General features: G+C 45.1%; 1 long non-coding RNA gene across 1 annotated transcript in view; it reads right to left on the reverse strand.

Annotated features, from left to right (window-relative positions):
- Window positions 1-558: 558 nt before the first annotated feature.
- Window positions 559-19,205, reverse strand: part of LOC135812652 (uncharacterized) — a 37,184-nt gene continuing 18,537 nt past the window's right edge. Inside the window, exons 2-4 of the long non-coding RNA XR_010552899.1 lie at window positions 16,995-17,078; window positions 14,191-14,360; window positions 559-1,650 (exon numbers count right to left, since the gene is read on the reverse strand). This is a non-coding gene — a long non-coding RNA (uncharacterized LOC135812652). The remainder of the gene's footprint in view (window positions 1,651-14,190; window positions 14,361-16,994; window positions 17,079-19,205) is intronic.

A 19,205-nucleotide genomic window follows, 5' to 3' on the forward strand; every position in this document is an offset into this window, starting at 1 on the left:
GATGGAGAGGGATACAGGGCCATTGTATTATAGAAAGGTCTAATGGCGCCGCTCACGATTCTATAGCTAATCTCCAGATTTACAGAAAAACAGTTCCACACGTAATTGCTGCTCTACAGTTATTCATAAGAACTATACTCTCCCAAACCCAACAGAATAGGGCTTGAAGCTTCTATCTAACAGTAGGCCTAAAGGCATGATAAATGATGGCTTTTGGATCTACATGGACCGTACTGTTGCATAGATGCATGCATGTTCTTGTCTTTCGTATTTTGTTGACCCAAACGCCAGACAGATTGGCTGGACCTGGTCTTCCTGGCCCTGGGAACACTACAGTTACAGAAAGACATCACAAGTGCGTGCAACACCAACACAAGTGTCTTACCCACCACGCACAACAATGAGCAATGCGCGTCCAGCGTGTCCCAGCAATTGTAATCTGTCTGTGTGTCTGTGTGTCTAATCTTCCACCAAAATTAATTTCAAGTCATAGAAATGAAAATAGGCCGTCAGTGGACATATATTAGAACTCTCATGGTACACGTCCTTTGAGCTCTGGACGCCATACGCACACTGCAATCAAATCCAGGACAAATACTGAAGATTATGAATCCTAATTTAAGGCATAAAGAGCATAATCTCACTTACTGATCCTAGCTGTGCAATAAAATATAAACGTTTTGCTCTCGCAAATCAAATACTTCATCAACATATCTCTAAATGAAAACAGAAAACCTAACAGAAAATCTTTATCTCCTCTAAATTTAGTGAAAATGATATCCAGCCGCAATAACATGTGCCAAGGTAATGAAGGAAAAACGAGAATATAGGCCGCCATCGGACATGAAATATATGTAGATGATAAAGATAATAATGTTAATACACGTCTTTTGAGTCCTGGACATAATAACCATACTGCAATGAAATTTTGGATGAATATGCAAGATAACTAAGCCTAGCTGTGTAGTAAAATAGAAACCTTTTCTTCTCGCAAATGAAATACCTTACCAACATATCTCTCAATGAAAACAGAAAGCCTAACAGAAAACCTTAATCTCCTCTAAGTTAAACGAAGGGTTGCACAGTGAGGCATGTATCTCGCTCTTCAAATGACGATATCCAGTCCCTTGAACATATACGTAGGTAAGTAAACAAGAACCAAAAATAGTAACAAAAATCTCAAATAGCTTTCTTAAATGTCCTTGCTTGCCATAAATAGAAATGAAGCAAACCAGACATGCATAAATAAAACAGCACCTAATATAGCGATTGGATATGAACGTGAGAAACATTTCTGGGATGAACAATTTTGAAGCAAACATCTGCATGCGTTTTACATCTACTTTTAGCAACAGAATAGAATGCGTGATTCTCGAGGAACTGTATGAAGAGAGAAGGGCTGCTTCCACCGTGATAAACTAAGAAAATTTAATGTTTAGCACAAAATGTAGTTACGCTGGTAGTTGGAAAATGCATGCGTAGGAAAAATAGCGTACAAAGCAGTTGTATATCTAAAGTACTTATAAGTGGGTTCCACTGTTCATGTAACACACTGGCTGGATCTTTAAGCAGTGTTAGCAGCACTTGTTTCATTCCCATCTCGCGTGCTATTATATTGAGTACCAGGTTTAGACATGTTTATCCTCGTTCCTGCAAATATTATCAAATGAGCACAGGAAACAGATAATAAAAAAGTAAATTATCGGGTCCATTCCCGATGGGAACACACGACAGCCGTATACACCTGGCAAACCAATTATTACAACCATAATGATTGAATGAGCTCGATCTCATCAAACACACTTCTATTACCCTCTATTGTTAGTATAATTATACTGATATTTGACCGCTGAAGACCGATTCGCACTACAAATTTCTGCCACGCGACACGCGATTTGCGACCGCTGCGGCAAGAAGCTGTCTGTCACGAGCTATCGCGCACAGTCACAAGGCACCTGTCGCAGAAGATGAAGAAAGTTTAAATTCTGCGGCATGCGACCCACGACCATACACAAATGGAGTGATGAGAAAGAAATAACTGCTCCATCCACTGCATGTAAAGTCCCTTGAGAGCACATGCAGTAGAGTATGAACTAAATCTACCCTCTAAACCTGGTGCATAAGTTACAAGTGCTTCCTCAGGATTACGTGAGAGGAAGCAGAAGCTTCCCGTCTACTCATCATAGAATTTGTTCCAGCTAAACTACAAATGCACTATGGCTGAGTTCATTCTATTGGCCAATATCTAAAACTTGGAGTCACGTTGTTGATGTGAACGAGGTTAGGCAGAAAGCACATATTGTCGAGGTGAAACAACCTCATTGCTTTCTCCACAATCAAAAAAATCAGTACTTTTCTTGAGCTATCTGTTTCAGTAAATTGAGCTCTGAGGAATCCGGTGAGACCGAAATGGTGCAAATATTTTTTTATTATCAATGTAAAACGTTTTTTTGGAAAAATAAATCAACTTGCAATATCAAATTTGGACTTCACGGAGAATTTCAAAGTGTAAGGAAATTAGAGGCCACAGTAAATCGACTCATTGTTTTGAATGTTGCTTGCTATACTAAGCCAAATCTTTGAGGATACAGTAGAATGACGACTTTCCGGTTGTCAACTATCCGGATGATCAATTTTGCAGATCGCCTGGCCGGCCTGGACTATAGAAGGCTTTTGAAATATAGTTAAGAAATTAGATGGTGAGCCAAGGAAGATACTGCAACCTGGATAATGTGGGCACACGTTATGCGATCGAGGCCACTAACTTAACCAGATTTGGAACGGTCAGACGTGCACAATCTAGCACAAAACTGACAAGGAGTACTGAGACATTCCATGGCATGAAAGTCAGCTTCAGCACTGGTCGATAGCGCTAATCAACGGCCTACCAACTTGGAAGGCGCAAGGACGAAAAAATCTGGTTTTGTTGGTGGACTCGATCGCATAACTTGTGCCAACATTTTTCCATGTTAAAATGTAGTTAAGAAGAGGTTGGTGCGACTTCGGCGATAGTAGGGGAAGAGTGTGTTGCTCACTATGGGAGCTCGCGGTTTTGTTCAGGACCTTCATGAGCGACACTGACGCACGATGCTATCAGGTGTTCACAAAGTGTTTGTCGCGCTGGAAACGGAGTATCTCTGTAATTTTGTATTCCTGGTGATGTTTGTGCCTCGAGAGCACTCTATAAGTGGTGCTCTTCAGGCACATCCTTCCTCAGCCTAGTCAAGCTCAACTGATGAGGGGTGAATTCCCCGAAACACTGTGTATTGAGCAGGGAGTGGTGCTTTCTCGCAGGTTTGCCGAGTGGAAGGTTCGATGGACTTCTCGTGTGCTCTGGATGGCAGTCGTGAGTCAGTCAAGTGAGAATTCAAGTCGGCAGGAAAAACCGCGAGCTCCCATGTAGGGAGCAACACAAAATGTAGTTAATCCCTACATGTAAGTACGCCATACTCGAGCGATTAGAGCCATCTCTTAAATAGTGCCCTATCTCGTATAGCACCCTAGTCTCCCCCCAGGGCTTGTAACCAAGTGCATGTGCACGTTTGTTATCCTTTGAAATTTTTGGTAATTTCTTGTCAGGATCATAATCGCAGCTCTTGTTGCCCTTTCTGTTGAGTCGTGGTAGTTAACAGTAAACATTAGGCTCGGTATTTCTTTGCCTTCTTTGTTTTTTATGCGGGAAGACGTAAATCTACCAGTAATAAAAAATAGTGCCCTCTCTTGAATAGTGCCTAACCTGTGATGGACATTGAAAAAATTGGGCCCCAGGGGCAATGATTGCGCGAGTACGGGATGAACGAATAAGTTGGTGCTTGTAATGTCGTCGTTTCCATCTTTGTTTACAACAGCCTTGGCATTCTCTGTGTATTAGAGTGTCACACCTCAACCCTACCCGCTTATTCATATCCATTCCTCTACCTCCTCTTATCTAACCTTGTGTTCTCACCTGCATCCTTGATCATGGCTATGATTCAAATAGGCAGCTTCTTATCATCCACATCGTCTCACCAGTTACACTTGTAGCAGAATATGGTTTTAACAGGCTCCATTTCGCTGCTCTGTGGAGTGATTGCCCTCGCAACCTTCACGATTCAGGGACAGTCGGCTACATACGTCGAGTGACCAAGGTGAAGAACGACCTGCTAAAGCTGGGGGTGGGTTGAGGGGGGGGGGGGGGGGGGGTGGACAGTGTCATCGACACAACTCTACATCAAGGAACCACACTTGTTCAATGTTTTTTTCGACGGGTTCAAATACCGGGCAGGTCAAGAACAAGGAGTCGTACAACTCCCTGGTCAAGAACCACCTTTCCGCTTCCGTGGGACGCCACCACCCCATGATCAGGCATCAGATGCGGCTAATAAACAGTGGGGGAGGATAGATCAGATCCACCAACCAGAGGCCAAAGGCCTAAATCCCATTTGCCCCATCCATGTTTTACTCCTGCCAGGCCAAGAGTTCACAATTACGGGTCGCAGCACGGTTGGAAAAAATCCTTCCGCTTCCAAGCAGGACTTGAACCTGGTGCCGTGTGGTGAGCGTCGGAATTCAAAGAATGGGCTTTCGCCATAGATCTCACAATTTGGTCGCTATGATTGGAAGGCCGAAAGGTTCCAGGCCTGGGAGAACATTCTAAAGGCTTTCTGTTCCCACCCTGCAGACCCATGTGCTGAGAGAGCATCCGAAAAGCCTGTCAAAAGCGGTATGAGAGGCCGTCACTGCTGATCAGTGGATGAGAACATGGAACTCGGGCTGCAAGCGGACGCTGCAAGAGCCTCAGTCACAAGAAGGGGATGCGAGCAACAACCCGCCCCCCCCGACTCGCCAGTTCCTTAATGACTACCTGACAGCGCAGAGGCAGATTGTCTGTTTTCAGTGCAATAAGCCTTCGAATATATGGGCCTCAACCAGCGAAAACAGCCCTTAGGGTCAACATTTTCAAAATTCCTTTTTGGTTAGAAATTTGTTGAACCATATCTACTGAAGGACCTCAGCCAAGAAAAAGTTCAATATTCCGATTCTAAACGGGTGTATACACCAATATACAAGGTGTACCCCAAATTGGTGCAATGTATGTATACGATGTATGTGTACAATGAATATTCAGCATTCGAAGGTGAGTGGGCAGCTTGAATATTTTTGAAATAGTGCAGTAAGCAGCTATAATGACAAAGAATAGCTGATGATATGAGTGCGGAGAAATGATCGACATATTCGCAGCTGCATCCTGCGTGGAGTCGTTCCGCAATCTCGTCTTCCATTTCTTCCTCCGCAGCTGAAGACACGACGTCGCTGCCGTCACTAGCCCCAGACTCAGAATTTATCTCAGGTGACGACTCCTCATCTCCCGACTCGGACGAGTCATCGGCCACCTTGAGCCGCATCGCAGCATGAGATGACGGCTGCGATTCCGCCTCACTGACGACATGCGGATGTCGGAACCAAAGAACGTCTCATCCTTATTCTGAACTTCAGCGGCTACTTCAGCGTCCACTCCCGGATCCCCACCAGGCTCGAGCTAGCTGTAGACAATGACTGCCGTGTGTGCGCTGCGAACAGCTCTGGCGTCCGCATCCATCGAAGCAAGATCAAGGAACACTGGAGTCGCCACTCGACACCACTTCAACTAACTTCAAAATAAATTACTTCAAGCAAGGAGTTCAAGAAGTCGTCGCGCTGTTCGCAGCGCGATCAAAACAATCGTTGAACGTCACAAATCGACCTTTTTCTCGAAAAAATTACGAAATCTCTAAGGGTCGTTTTCGCTGATTGCAGCTCATATTGCGATCAACGAAAACTGAACGGCACATCCAAACCAGCACAACGGAATTAAAAGAATGGCCGCCAGTAAGGGCAGGTGTGCGACTAGTGGCTAGTCAACCAGCACTCAAGAATAGTACTCCAATTCAGACCAGTAATATATTCAGTAGGTTGGAAGGTGAGGAGCCGTCCAACGAAGTAGATGAGGCCACAGAAATAGACGCAGCAGCTACTCTCCGCGCGACCAAGGTCGAAATTAGCTTGGGGAACATCATTTCAGATAATGAGCAGGACCTGTTTCGCGTGCAGGGCAAAATCAGCGACCGCCGTGTGACAATGCTGATGGGCTCTGGGGCAACGCACGATTTTATATCCGAGGACCTCGTCAAGAAGCTGGACCTTTCAACGACAACCAATACCGATGTCCTTAACGTTACACTACCCGATGGTTCTTCACGCTCCCAATCCAAGCAGATTACCGAACCACTCAAGACGGTCGTTGGGGACTTCGCTCTAACGAGATCACACAGGACAGCGAGCCGATACGTGCCAAGCAAGACACAACCACGATGCGCAGCAACCTGTGGAGGCGTTCATTATTTACGGCTGTCACGGCTGCCACGCATTAAAAATGGAAGGAGAGGAAGTACTCGGGTGTATAACGGTAGCAGACAATGAAACGGAAACAGGAATGTGCCCTCTGGGTCAACTTCGCTAAAAACGACTGCGGATATAAGTCATATTACGACAATTCGCGAATAACGACAGAATTCCCATGTCCAGAACAAAGTCAAATCTAACCGTATACATACACATGTAATGAGAACTTGGATATAAGGACACTTCGCGAATAGGGACACTTTTCTGATGCCCCGCTGAGTGTCGTTTTTCTGTATTCTTCTTCAAGGATGCAGACGGAAGTACATGGGCTCGTAGCCATCTGAGAGAAACCTTTCTGAAGTGTGTCACTCACGTACATTAGATACCCACAAAAGAGATGGTTCTGGCCCAATCTGGGCCATCTGGCACTACTGTTGCATACCTTGCTGATTTCGTGCTGTGGAGCAGCTATTCTTTCTCGTCATGGTGGGTTGATGAAGTGACGCTTCGTAGCGGCTTCATTAGAGTTTCTGCGAGGGAAGGTATTATACCCATGATACATCATAGTACTGGTAGCACTGCAAAAAGGCATGTGCAGACGCTGTGTGTGTGTGTGCTTTCCTGCCACGCGGTTACATTCGGCTAGTGCATGGCTGTTGGAGAGTTCGAAATGTGAATAATTCCCCAAAAATGATGTTTAGTGGATAACTTTATTGAAGACCGCTTGTTGGCGCTTGGGGGAATGTTGTAGCAGGCTATGGTGGCGGTCTAATCCCAATTTCAAGACGTAACCCCGCTGCTACTGGCCCTTGTAGATGGCCTTCGTAATGGTCGCCATTGGACAGGCTGGATTGATTCATTTGTTCGAAGGACTCAGCAAGTCGCCCATCTAAAGTAGGATGGGTAAACATTACTAGGTAACTTGGATCAATGTTCGAACATAGTTGGTTGGGATGCGCGATGTTGCTGTGAGCAGCAGTGACCGATCGTTCTTGTACCTTGTTTCACTGCGTATTTTAGTCGATTTTATTTTGCCCAATATCAAAAGAATGGTGGGGAGGGTGTCTACAAATGATATTATGTGGAAACAAGAAAACGGCGGGGCACAAGTTAGAGTCAACCAACTGAACCAGATTTTGAAAAATCAAAAGTGCACAAGGGAGCACCAGACTGACAACGAGTACTGATTGTCCACGACAAGGAAGTAATCTTGAGCACTGCTCAATAGGGCAAACAACTAACGCATAACGTTTGCCACATCGTTTCACCCTTGATAAGTATGGAATAGTGACCAAGACGAGGTCAATATGGGAAATATAGGCGGAATAAAAGACGGATGTCCCTCGTCTTGGTCAATATCCTATTTATCGTGATCACTTGAACCTTCTTTGAACCATTCCGCCATTGTACGGGGTGGGAATGGCTCTCCGAACCTTCTTCATCCGCCGTTTAAAAAGTACATACGCCAAAGGTACTAATTTTCCTACTTCTTGGAAAAGGAATTTTGCGCATGTGCACTAAGTTGTCTTTTCTGATTCTCCTAGGGTTTACCGGGTGTTAGCGGCCGTCGTGAGTTCCCTTCGGGAACGGACACAATAATTTTTTGTTTTGTTTTTTGGTTTGACGTTGGAAGCAATGAACTCTCGGTTTGGTTCTTCAGAGCCATCCGAGCATGATTAATGTGTTTAAGATGCCGTGCCAACAAATAAAAGGAGACCAATCTGTACGTGTATGTCTGCACTCAAGGATTACAAGCCCCAGATTGATCTGCAGACGTGTGCGGCCAGTGAACTTGCGCTCTGCCTCGATGGCTTCTACTTTGACTTGAAGAAGAAAGATGTGACCCCGTACGAACGAGCTAGTCACCTTGCTGCAAGAGGAACAACATAGCGTCGTCTGTCCGCCATGGGCAGAGACTTCGTGTTCACGACAGGGAAAGAGTTTGAGAAATCGAACATAAATCCTAAATTCAGGGCTCAAAGCGAAGAAGAAGAATGGAGACGAGCCAGCTGTCAAACACAGGGATGCAGTTTTGGAGAGTGATTGGAAGACAATCATGGACCACTTCTAGGACGTGGAAACAACAGACAATCCTTTCAACCCTACCAGGTAAAGATAACCTTATATGGTGTTTGGTTTTTGATTCTATTGTCGTGCTTGTGTTGAATTTTTAAATTATATTTTTAGTTTTTCTGATGCTATGGTCTCGTTGTTTTCAATTTGTGTCTGTTAGCAGATATTTATGGCTGATTCTCTCCTTGCACTTCTGTTTGCGTGGACGAGAAGTTCAATCGCAGCTCACGATATTCCCTTTTCTGAAGATTTCTGTTCGAAAAAACGTCAGGGCGGCATCAGTGGAACTGCCTTTCTCCAGTGCAGGTGTTGGTCGGGATCAGCATCAGGTTCGAGTTATTAAGCTCTACCTAAGTAATCTGAAACCAGACATACATCGCGTGTTTCAATGACTGAAAGGTGGTGCTTTGAACGCACCACAAGAAGGTAACATTGTTTGGTCCGTGAAAGCTCCCTTGTCCCATAACAAACTGGGCAAAACGATGCTAAGCATTTGTGAAGCTGCAGGCATACGGAAGTACACAAATAATTGTATTTGTGTCACTGCTATCTCGCAGATGAAGACATGTGGGATTGAAAATCGCCAAATTTGTACTGCTTCCGGTCACAAAAATCCCGCTTCACTACAAGCTATGATAGAGTTGCTGATGCAGATGCTGTGCGTATCTCTTCTGCAATTGATATTTTGTAAAACTCTGATATTGCTGAGTCCAAAGTGAATCTGCGTGCTGTTTCAGAAGTTCCTGTCGCTTCTCCCAGGGAAGCCATTCTAACAGACCAGTCACACCCTAAACCTGCTGCATCTAGTGCTGCTTGTCCAATTCCCGATGATGTGGCTTTGGGCACGTATTCAAACATTACTATCAACGTTTCTCCAGTCTCAATAACACCACATAAGAGACGTTTTCCTTTGTTTTTTATTGTTTTTATTGTAGTTTTATTGAATATGCCATTCCTGTCTGGTCATTTAGGATCACATCCGCTCAGTTAGAGTCCCTTGATGTACTCCAGGCTAAGGTTTGCCGGCGACTCCTGAAGTCTGCAAAAATAACCTTTGATATCTATGAATCAAAATCCATTTTGAATAGATTGTGTCACTTAGAATCTCTGCAAATTTTGCCGTATCTTTATTTCTCTTGTTGTTTTATTTAAGTACATCAATTTCCACCCAGAATATCTCTCTCGCTTTGCGATAACCATATCAAGTAGTGCTCGTAGGCCCAAAAAGCTCATTTTTGACTCACATGGTGGTATTTTTTCATCCTTTTTCCTACAGAAAACTGGTTCTCTTTGGAATTGTCTTCCACCCCGATTGACAACTTTAGATTCCCTTTCTGAGTTCAAGCGTCATTTACGTATTCACATTGCTAAGTATCAGTTCGAATGCACTGGTACACCTTTGATGTGCAATCATTGATTTACATGCTTGTTCTTTTCTTTTCTGTCTTACTTTCTTTCCTTGTTTTTCTTATTATTCCTTTTTTTTATTATTCCTTTTTCAAACCAACATTTCACACTCACTTTGCGCACTTTCTCTCGCATCCTTAACTATGTTACTAGTACATACACAAATAGGAGATCCCCCAGATAGGCGTCAGCCTTTGGGTGATCCTGAAACGAGAGAGCTTGGAAGCTCAGGGCCCTACGCTTTGGTTTTTTTGCCTTGATGACCTAGACAAAAAAAGCATAGGGATGTTACAAATTCTTTCAAAATTCCTTACATAACCTGGGATTCGAACCCGCACTATCGCGCGCCCTGCATGCATTCCCCGATACACTTCGCATACATACTAATTCTTCCAAGTTGCTTCACAATGTGATCTTGCATTTGAAAGCCCTATTTGAATATGCATTGTGGCCAGCCGTCTTTGATGGCACGGTATGGTAGGGGATATGTACGGGACAGGTACGATCGAGGGTAATACCACACCGTCTACCGTACCGTACCGTACCATCAAACACAGCTGGCCACATACAGCTGGCCGCAATATTCAAATAGGGCTTTCAAACGCAAGATCATAACGTGAAGCAACTTGGAAGAATGGGTATGAATGCGAAGTGTATGGGGGAATGCATGTAGGGCGATGGTGCGGGTTCGAATCCCAGCATAGGCCTGAAAAAATAGGAGAATTGAAAAAATTATAACATCCCTATGCTTTTTTGCCGTCAGATACGGATAGCGCCAGGCGTGACACAAACAAACAAACAAATAAACAAACACACAAATACCAAATTAAAGCTGTGTGGACCCTGGCTAGCGCCAGACGTTACTGAAGTAACGTCTTCTGCATAGCTACGGGAATAAGTATATGTTATCGCATGGTTGCGAGGGCCTTATGGCATATTATTGCCCCGAGAGGTTAGCCCAAGGGCTAACCTCGAGGGGCAATAATATGCCATAAGGCCTGCAGCAACCATGCGATAACAAATTTATCACATGGCCCACAGAGCAGACCATTGGGCTGCTGTTGAAACTAGCCCAAATGCCACCACATTATGACCACAATGTATATTGATGTGCTATCATTATCAAACTGACTCACGCTGCTATCTGGTGTTCACGAGGTGTTTATCGCGCTGGAAGCGGAGCGTCTCTGTAAGTTTGTATCCCTGGTGATGTTTGTGCCTGGAGAGCACTATATAAGTGGTGCTCTTCAGGCACAATCTTCCTCAGCCTACTCAAGCTCAACTGATGAGGGGTGAATTCCCCGAAACACTGTGTATTGAGCAGGGAGTGGTGCTTTCTTGCAGGTTTGCCGAGTCGAAGGTTCGATGGACTTCTCGTGTGCTCTGGATGGCAGTCGTGAGTCAGTCAAGTGTCAAGTAAAGTCGGCGGAATAGCGCGAGCTCGGGTGTGGGGAGCAAACCTTTCTTACAAATCATCGCCGAAGTCGCAACCACTACTTCGTACTGTTGTGCCCAGCGCGGTCTTGCAACTAGTTGGTTTGGAGGTGACAGCGTTGCGAATGACCGAGGGTCCTCGACGTCTGTCTCACCGTCCAGGAGCGACACTGACTCACGCTGCTATCTGGTGTTCACGAGGTGTTTATCGTGCTGGAAGCGGAGCGTCTCTGTAAGTTTGTATCCTTGGTAATGTTTGTACCTGGAGAGCACTATATAAGTGATGCTCTTCAGGCACAATCTTCCTCAGCCTACTCAAGCTCAACTGATGAGGGGTGAATTCCCCGAAACACTGTGTATTGAGCAGGGAGTGGTGCTTTCTTGCAGGTTTGCCGAGTCGAAGGTTCGATGGACTTCTCGTGTGCTCTGGATGGCAGTCGTGAGTCAGTCAAGTGTCAAGTAAAGTCGGCGGAATAGCGCAAGCTCGGGTGTGGGGAGCAAACCTTTCTTACAAATCATCGCCGAAGTCGCAACCACTACATCATTATCAAAACAGGAAAAATGAAGATATTTCTCCTACACCCTAACAAAAAGTCTGCTACAGGCCATCAGAGATATAGAGTACTGAAAGAAGGAGACAGAAAAAAAGTGCCGACACGGCATCGTCGTAGCAATAGACACGGCAACCACAATGAAACACAGCAGAATCATTATTTCAGTTGAAAATTAAGAGTGCTGCCACAAAGAGTTTCTTCATGTTTACATGTGTATCAGGAAGTTGTCAAATACAGTACTGCAAGTATTTGACGACTCCCTGGTGTGTAATTCTGAGGACAATTTTTCTTCTTTTTTTCAGCTCCAGAGATGGCTGTATTTTTTCATTGCAAAACATTCCTGAATTGTTGTGTTTGTTGTTTAAGCAAAGGTGAAGGCAGAGGACAGAATTAACTGATGAGCCTGGTAAGAGTTTTGCGTGGCACAGGAAGACCACCCCCAGGAAGTGACTTTGCGAGGATCTGAAAATGCACGATGCTGAGTTGAATTTGTGTTATTTCAAATAATTTTTTGTGATCACAGTACCACATCGAGCAGAACTGAATCTTATCCACAAGCTTACCGATGGGCACGCTGCCAACATGACTGAACAAATGATCCCTGCAAGCACCACACGGCAGACAGCCGAGGCCATGTCCATTGCCGAGACGTCCATCTCCAAAAAGAATTCCATCTTCGTCTCAATGGTACACTGCGACTCGTCGTAGAGTCCTACAGTCTAGTCTACAGAGTAGTCACGCGATCACTGAAATAAACTATTTTTTTGCGGGCAAATAAACTATTTTTTTGCGGGCAATATCGCAATATACAGTGCTGCATGCTAAATGCACATGTTCGCAAGCAGTACTGCAGTACACACGCACGAGGCGTAGAGATAACATTATTTAACATAAACTAATTTTAGTTTGGAATCTATTTTAGTACAAAAGAGGCCGTGAACGAAATCGTCCGAAAACGGGAGAGCTTGGAAGCTCAGGGCCCTGCGCTATGCTTTGTTGCCCAGCTCGTCGTGCATGTTGTTAGAACTGATGGAAATGCTTTTTTCCTTTTATTAGCTACATCATTGTATTGCAAAAACGTTTCGATGAGTTACTGAAGTAATGTCTGCTGCAAAGGTATGGGACCGGCGCTGACTCTGCCGATCACGGGCGTTCTGGAGTTGACGGGATGTCGGTCCTGACGTTTCCTGGCCCCGGCGCTGACTCTGCCGATCACGGGCGTTCTTCTTCTTATTATCATACTGACGGCAACTAACATCCATTCTGATTGCATTTACTTGTCTCCCTACTTCGTATTTCTTTCCAGAAAATCTCCCCATACAGCAGGGAGTCGTTTACATAATATGACTCCCTGCTATACATCTACAAGACTGTATATACGTTATAATTATTATGCTATCGGCCAACATGCCATTCCCGGGCTGGTTGACAGGCGGCCCAGCCAGCCTGCTAGTGGGATCTCGGCCTCGCACACAAATCCACACAAAAAGTTACTGCACTGAATGCATTCCCCCGATACACTTCGCATATATACTCATTCTCTTGATGGTACCGTACTCTTGATGGGACGGGACAGGTACGGGATAGCGCCAGGCATGCATGTCGATGGCACAAACAAATAAAAGTATTGTGGCCAGCTGTCTTTGCTGGTACAGTACGGTACGGGACAGATACGGGATAGCGCCAGGTGTGACACAAACACACAAACAAACAAACAAACTAACACCAAATTAAAGCTGTGTGGACCCTGGCTAGCGCCAGACGTTACTGAAGTAACGTCTTCTGCACAGCTACGGGAATAAATTCCGTCCGAAAATGTCCTGCTATACAGTTAGCGGTCAATATACCAGTAGGTGGTCAATATAAGGCCATGGTAAAAATTATCCTTGATTCTCAAGTACGTGGCACCGATTTTTGGCGGCGCACCGAGGATTTTTTTATTTCTATGCATGCATATGCGCACATGAAAACAGTCAATGCGAAAGGCATGAATCAGGGAGTAGTAAAATACCCGTATTTTTCTACTCCCTGGCCATGGCCTGAATTTATAAACATGATACGATGTACATAATTATGTGTGACCGACCCTATCTTTGGAAATAAAAAAATTATGGGATATAAAATAAAAAATCGCCCGCTCGCACCAATTTTCACAGGCTCATGACCTGAGAATCAACTTTATTTTTACCATGGCCTAAGCGGTCAATATTATTCCTATAAAGCGAATTTAGGGCCACCTATTGATCAGGTGACAGAAAAGAGCGATGAAGATAAAATACGAACTGCTAATGGTGTTCATTTGTGCAGAAGTAGGTAAAGAGTTACGTTTGATTATTGCATGTGGATCATACGAGAAGCTCACCTTCACTCCAGCCTGTTTAATTGCCAATCGAAGGCCGTTTCGCTTTCAGATTAAAAAAACATGCAGGCAACAAAGACAAAAAATTCCTGCTGGTCTTCCTAGTGCTGTTGCTATTGCAAATATTGTTCCCAGATTCACCCCAGAGCCAGATCGACCTGGTGTCTTCGGTACTGTAAGGCAGAACACAGAAAAGACAATACTTGCATATGAGGGTAATCGATGAATCAGGCCACAGTTCACAGATCTTTTTGAAGCGGAAAAGTGTTCGAGATCTATGTTAGACAACTGCTAGTCTCAGTAATTAACATTCTTAGTCTGAGTTTTGTGGCCAGTTATTACCATAGCCAGCAATCGCATGTCATCTCGTACATTGAAAATCAACATAATTTTGCGAATCGACCTTTTTTTCAGGATCACTTTTCAACGAGGACGAAGCAAAGTCGGCCGAACGAAGCCTAGAGGAAGAAAATCACCCTCTCCACTTCACCATTACTGACATAGATACGAGATGAAACAACTAAAAAATCCACAAGAAAACTGTACGACCATCATCGCGCTGACTTTGGTCTGACTTTGGTCTGAGAATTTCTATCACGATCAAACATGTACGAGGAGCACTCAAAAGTCAGCCACAGACGTACCTTTATCGCCCTCTACTAGGGGTGAAACGGTTACCCTTTAAGCTAACAAACGGGTACCTGGCTTAACGGGCGGGTTATCGGGTACCCTTTAGCAAGCCATGCACTTTTTACAAGAACATTGCCACTGCATTGCCACTGGTTATGATCGTAAGCACAACGTCTCTTTTACGGGCATTCTGGAAGCATTTCTAACCAGAATGAATCTTCTTCTTGAGAAAAAAAGAAACAGAGAGAGAGAAAGAGAGAGAGAGAGAGAGAGAGAGAGAGAGAGAGAGAGAGAGAGAGAGAGAGAGAGAGAGGCAGGCACACACACACACACACACACACATACACGCATGCACATGCACATACACGCACACACACACAGGGAGAGAGAGCATGAACTACTTGTATCTATAATTCAATTGGCTGTGAAGGAAGATCTGTGAAGGAAGATCTGCAGCCAAGACAAGTGGCATGGCCGGCTTCGGTGGCGCAGGAACTCGTACATCGATGATGTGGGCGTTCTTGTGCAGAAAGACTTGTCCATCGATCATTTCTGCAGACAACTTTCTCCGGCGCTTGTCGACGATCTGCCCAGCAAAGGAAAACACGCGCTCAGATGCAACAGAAGTTGCTGGAATGCACAAGTACTTCCGTGCGAGTGGAGCCAGGCGTGGAAATCGGGCAGCATTTGTGCTCCACCACAACAGAGGGTCAACAGAGCGCTTGAATGGCTTTTTCAGCCAGATAAGCTGCTACCTCTGCTTCGATGGATCCCTCGCTATCCTCATCCTCACCGTCGTCGCAAAGCAGCTGATCCAGGAGGCAGCGGCGTTTTGCTGGTGGCTCGGAGCTAGAGCTTGAAGATTCCGTGCAGGGCGAGCAGCCGACACTTGCATAGCTGATGAGCGTTTGCTGCATTTCATGTTGCTGCTCCAAGTCGAGGAACTTTAGAGCCCGAAACCGAGGGTCCAACGCAGTAGCAAGCACTGCCTCTCCGTGAACATCTAAGCCATCCAAATGAAAGCGCCTAGTTATACTATCCGCAAATGCCTGCTTCACGCATGCCACTACCAGCAGGTCGTCATCATCTCCGGTCTGGCAATGGGATTTCAGTGCCGTCAGTAGGGGAAGAAGCCAGGACAGGGTTGAGTACTGCTCACCGCCCAAAGATGTCGTCACCTGGTCCACCGACCTCAGGAAATCGAGGAGATGTTCAGCAGTGGCCCACTGGTCTGCGGACAAGTCCATGGAGCGGCGATCTTTGTCTGGCATATCCGCAAGGACCAACTGCACAGGCACTTTGAGCTGGACAAGACGATCCAACATCAGGTACACACTGTTCCATCTTGTTGCACAATCCTGAACCAGGTGCTTCACTTCCTTCGCACCGACCAGACGTTGCTTATCTTCAAGCTGGCCAGTTTTCAAGGCGGAATGCTTGAAATGTCCAACTAAGTGGCGGCACTTTGCAAACAGGCTTGATAAAGTCTTCTTATCCAGCGGTTGGAAACTATTTTTAGAGACGACAGTTACTAGTACCTTCCGGATTTCGCGCCAGGATGACATGCAAGCACGAGTGACAAGTACACTGCATGCACTGCGCTACATGCAAAACGGTCACATGTAGCAAGATCGATCAAGAACAACCCGCTCAAACTGTACACCGAACTGTGCGATGTACGACTGTGCAAGTCAGCACCGTACCGTACTGTCGTACACGACTAACGGGTACTCGTTTGCTAACGGATCGCCAGTTAAACGAACGGGTACCCGTGTACCCGGATCACCCGTTTCACCCCTACTCTCTACTCCTTTTTCAAGGCACAAAAGTCGACTCTCCACTTTCAAACCAGGAACCAGACATACCAGTGGTCCTTTTCAGCTCCTCCACGGGCGCAGCAAATGTTCACCAAGGAGCGCAGAGCAGCATCCATTCCAGAAAAAGAGCTAAAATACGAGTGAGACTGCATGCCTGAGTACATGAGTACATGTATGAGTACATGCAGAAAATAGTCAATTTCAGCGTTTCTGCTCCAAACAGCAACTAGCTTCGACTAGAAACAATGATTACACCAAAGGATCAAACAACAACCATTTTCTGCAGTATTTTTGCAGATGGCTTCCTTGTGCTTGGCCCAGCAGGCAAGAAATCACACCTCGGAGGAGTACAAAACTTACAACTCTCAGATGTCCTCGATTGCTGGCATTGATTTGATGAATGTATGTTATCTGGTTCCAGTGTGGGATAATTGCCCATACTGCCTAAAAAAAGAAAAAAAGGAAACGCTAAATCAAAGCGACCCACGCGGTTCCGACCAAGCCACTACCCACTCCTCCTCCCCTCCTTCTACCAAGGGTACAGCCTGAACCTAGAGAACACGTGGCTCTGAGGAAGAGGGTAAGGCCACCCAAGCAGCCAATTCCGTCGCCTCCGCCCTGCCACCACCGGAACCACCACCAGTGTCGTTGGTAGGTGGGGTGGAGCCAGCCATGATAGCAGCACCATCACTGCTAACTGTACAGCACGTAATCAGAAGTCTGGAGTACCTAAACCAACGTTTGCATCAGCACCAATGATTTAGAGGCCGCGACGAGCTAGGGCAAATATAACTCTACTGACCTTTACCCGAGGAATGGCCTAGCGCCGAGTGGAGCGGAAACTGGAAGCAGGATACAGGATTGTCAACAAGTCACATCAAAGAGAGGTGTTGAATATCATCAACAGACCAGGCAACGACAAAGGCAGAATGAGGATGGCACAGACGGTAGCAGAGTTCCAGACATGAACTATGAAAGGGAAAATGGTGAGGACGAGGAGGCGGATGACGAGGAGAGAAGGAGTGTGATGAAGCAGATGAACATCGTGTTAGTAAAAAGTCAGCTGGGTACCTGCATTTATTATCTCGTGAAGATACTTTGGGTGCGTATGATGATTCTCATGTCTCTGTATTGAGTCGAGCTTGTTATGAACAGCAGTTGAAGGCAATCGAAGCTGTGTGTATATTGTTAAGCAGGAAAGTTTCGGACTGAAATATTTTCGGACAAAGCCGAATTTCGACCTTTCGAACGGATTTTATTTTCGTACAGTACTGCATGCAAAATGCACGTGTTCGCAAGCAGTACGCATGTATAGTGTAGATAATTTAGCATGAACAAATTTTAGTACGGAAGTAATTTTAGTACCAAAGGGGCCGTGTACGAAATCGTACGAAAATAAATTCCGTCCGAAAATTTCCTGCTATACAGTAATTATTCACTAGCCTGATCTGTGCAAACAGAAAGAGTATGTTTGTAAAAGGATTTCACGATCACAACGGACACCCTAGTAAGTTCCTGTTGGACTAACCAACTTCGAGCGAAAACTCGCTGTTGAACAGCCTTTAGTATTCAGAAAATAATAAGTACAAAGTACGATGCCAAAAAGAGAGTGCGGAGATTCGTGTACGTGCGCCATCCATGACAGCGTGATTCGGGAAGGAGTGCGATCATGTATGGGGAAGGGATTTAATGTGCTTACTAATACAAGGTGATTTGGCTTTTTTAACGTTGGGCATTTTTAACAAATGTGTAAAATTTGCTTTTCTTCTGGCAGTTTCTCTTCTCCTCTGGATGGCTGTATCGAAACATGGGTGTTGGCAAATGAGAGCCAGTATATGTTGACCAGTAAATTTGGTGCATATAATTTATATCTCCCTAATAATAATAATAATAATAATAATAATAATAATGATGTTGGAGTTCGGATTGAGTTTCTTTCCTTTCTTCCTCTTCCTTCTACTATTTCTTGTCCCTTTGGTTTTTAGGTTTTATTTATTTATTTATTTTTGCTTGTTTTTTCACTTTCTTTTTGCTGTCCCACCCATGGAAATATTTCCCGGTGGGTCTGGCTTATCGCCTTCGAAAGAAGTGAATGAAGGAGAGATAATAACACTACAGCGCATAATAATATAATTATGTGGGTATAATTATACGTTCTGCTTCTGTCCTATCTCCTATGATCAAATTTCATTATCTAGATATGACCTGTGACGCCAGATCATGGATTGTTGGCCAGATTTCTCCATGTAGGCTTGTCCAGAGCGATGGCCCGCACATTCTCCAGCTGATTGCTGCGCTTTAAGTCGATGTTCCTTCTCTGCAAGTCGCTTGTGATGCATGTCACAATGGATGTCCTTGGAGGTCCACACCCAGCCTTGGCATCTCCTGCAAAATAGCCCGTCAGTGCGATCCATGGCGGCGCATCCCTGTCCATACGGAGAATATGGCCGGTTAGCTGCCATCTTCTATTGTCCACGATGTCAGATTATTGTTCCGTGTTGCACCTCTTATACAGCTCAGTATTTGATATCCTGGCTGAGTAGACTATGCCAATGAGCCGTCGGAGCTGCT

The sequence above is a fragment of the Sycon ciliatum genome, chromosome 3 (assembly GCF_964019385.1).
Source record: "Sycon ciliatum chromosome 3, ocSycCili1.1, whole genome shotgun sequence".
In the NCBI taxonomy this organism is placed as follows: domain Eukaryota; kingdom Metazoa; phylum Porifera; class Calcarea; order Leucosolenida; family Sycettidae; genus Sycon; species Sycon ciliatum.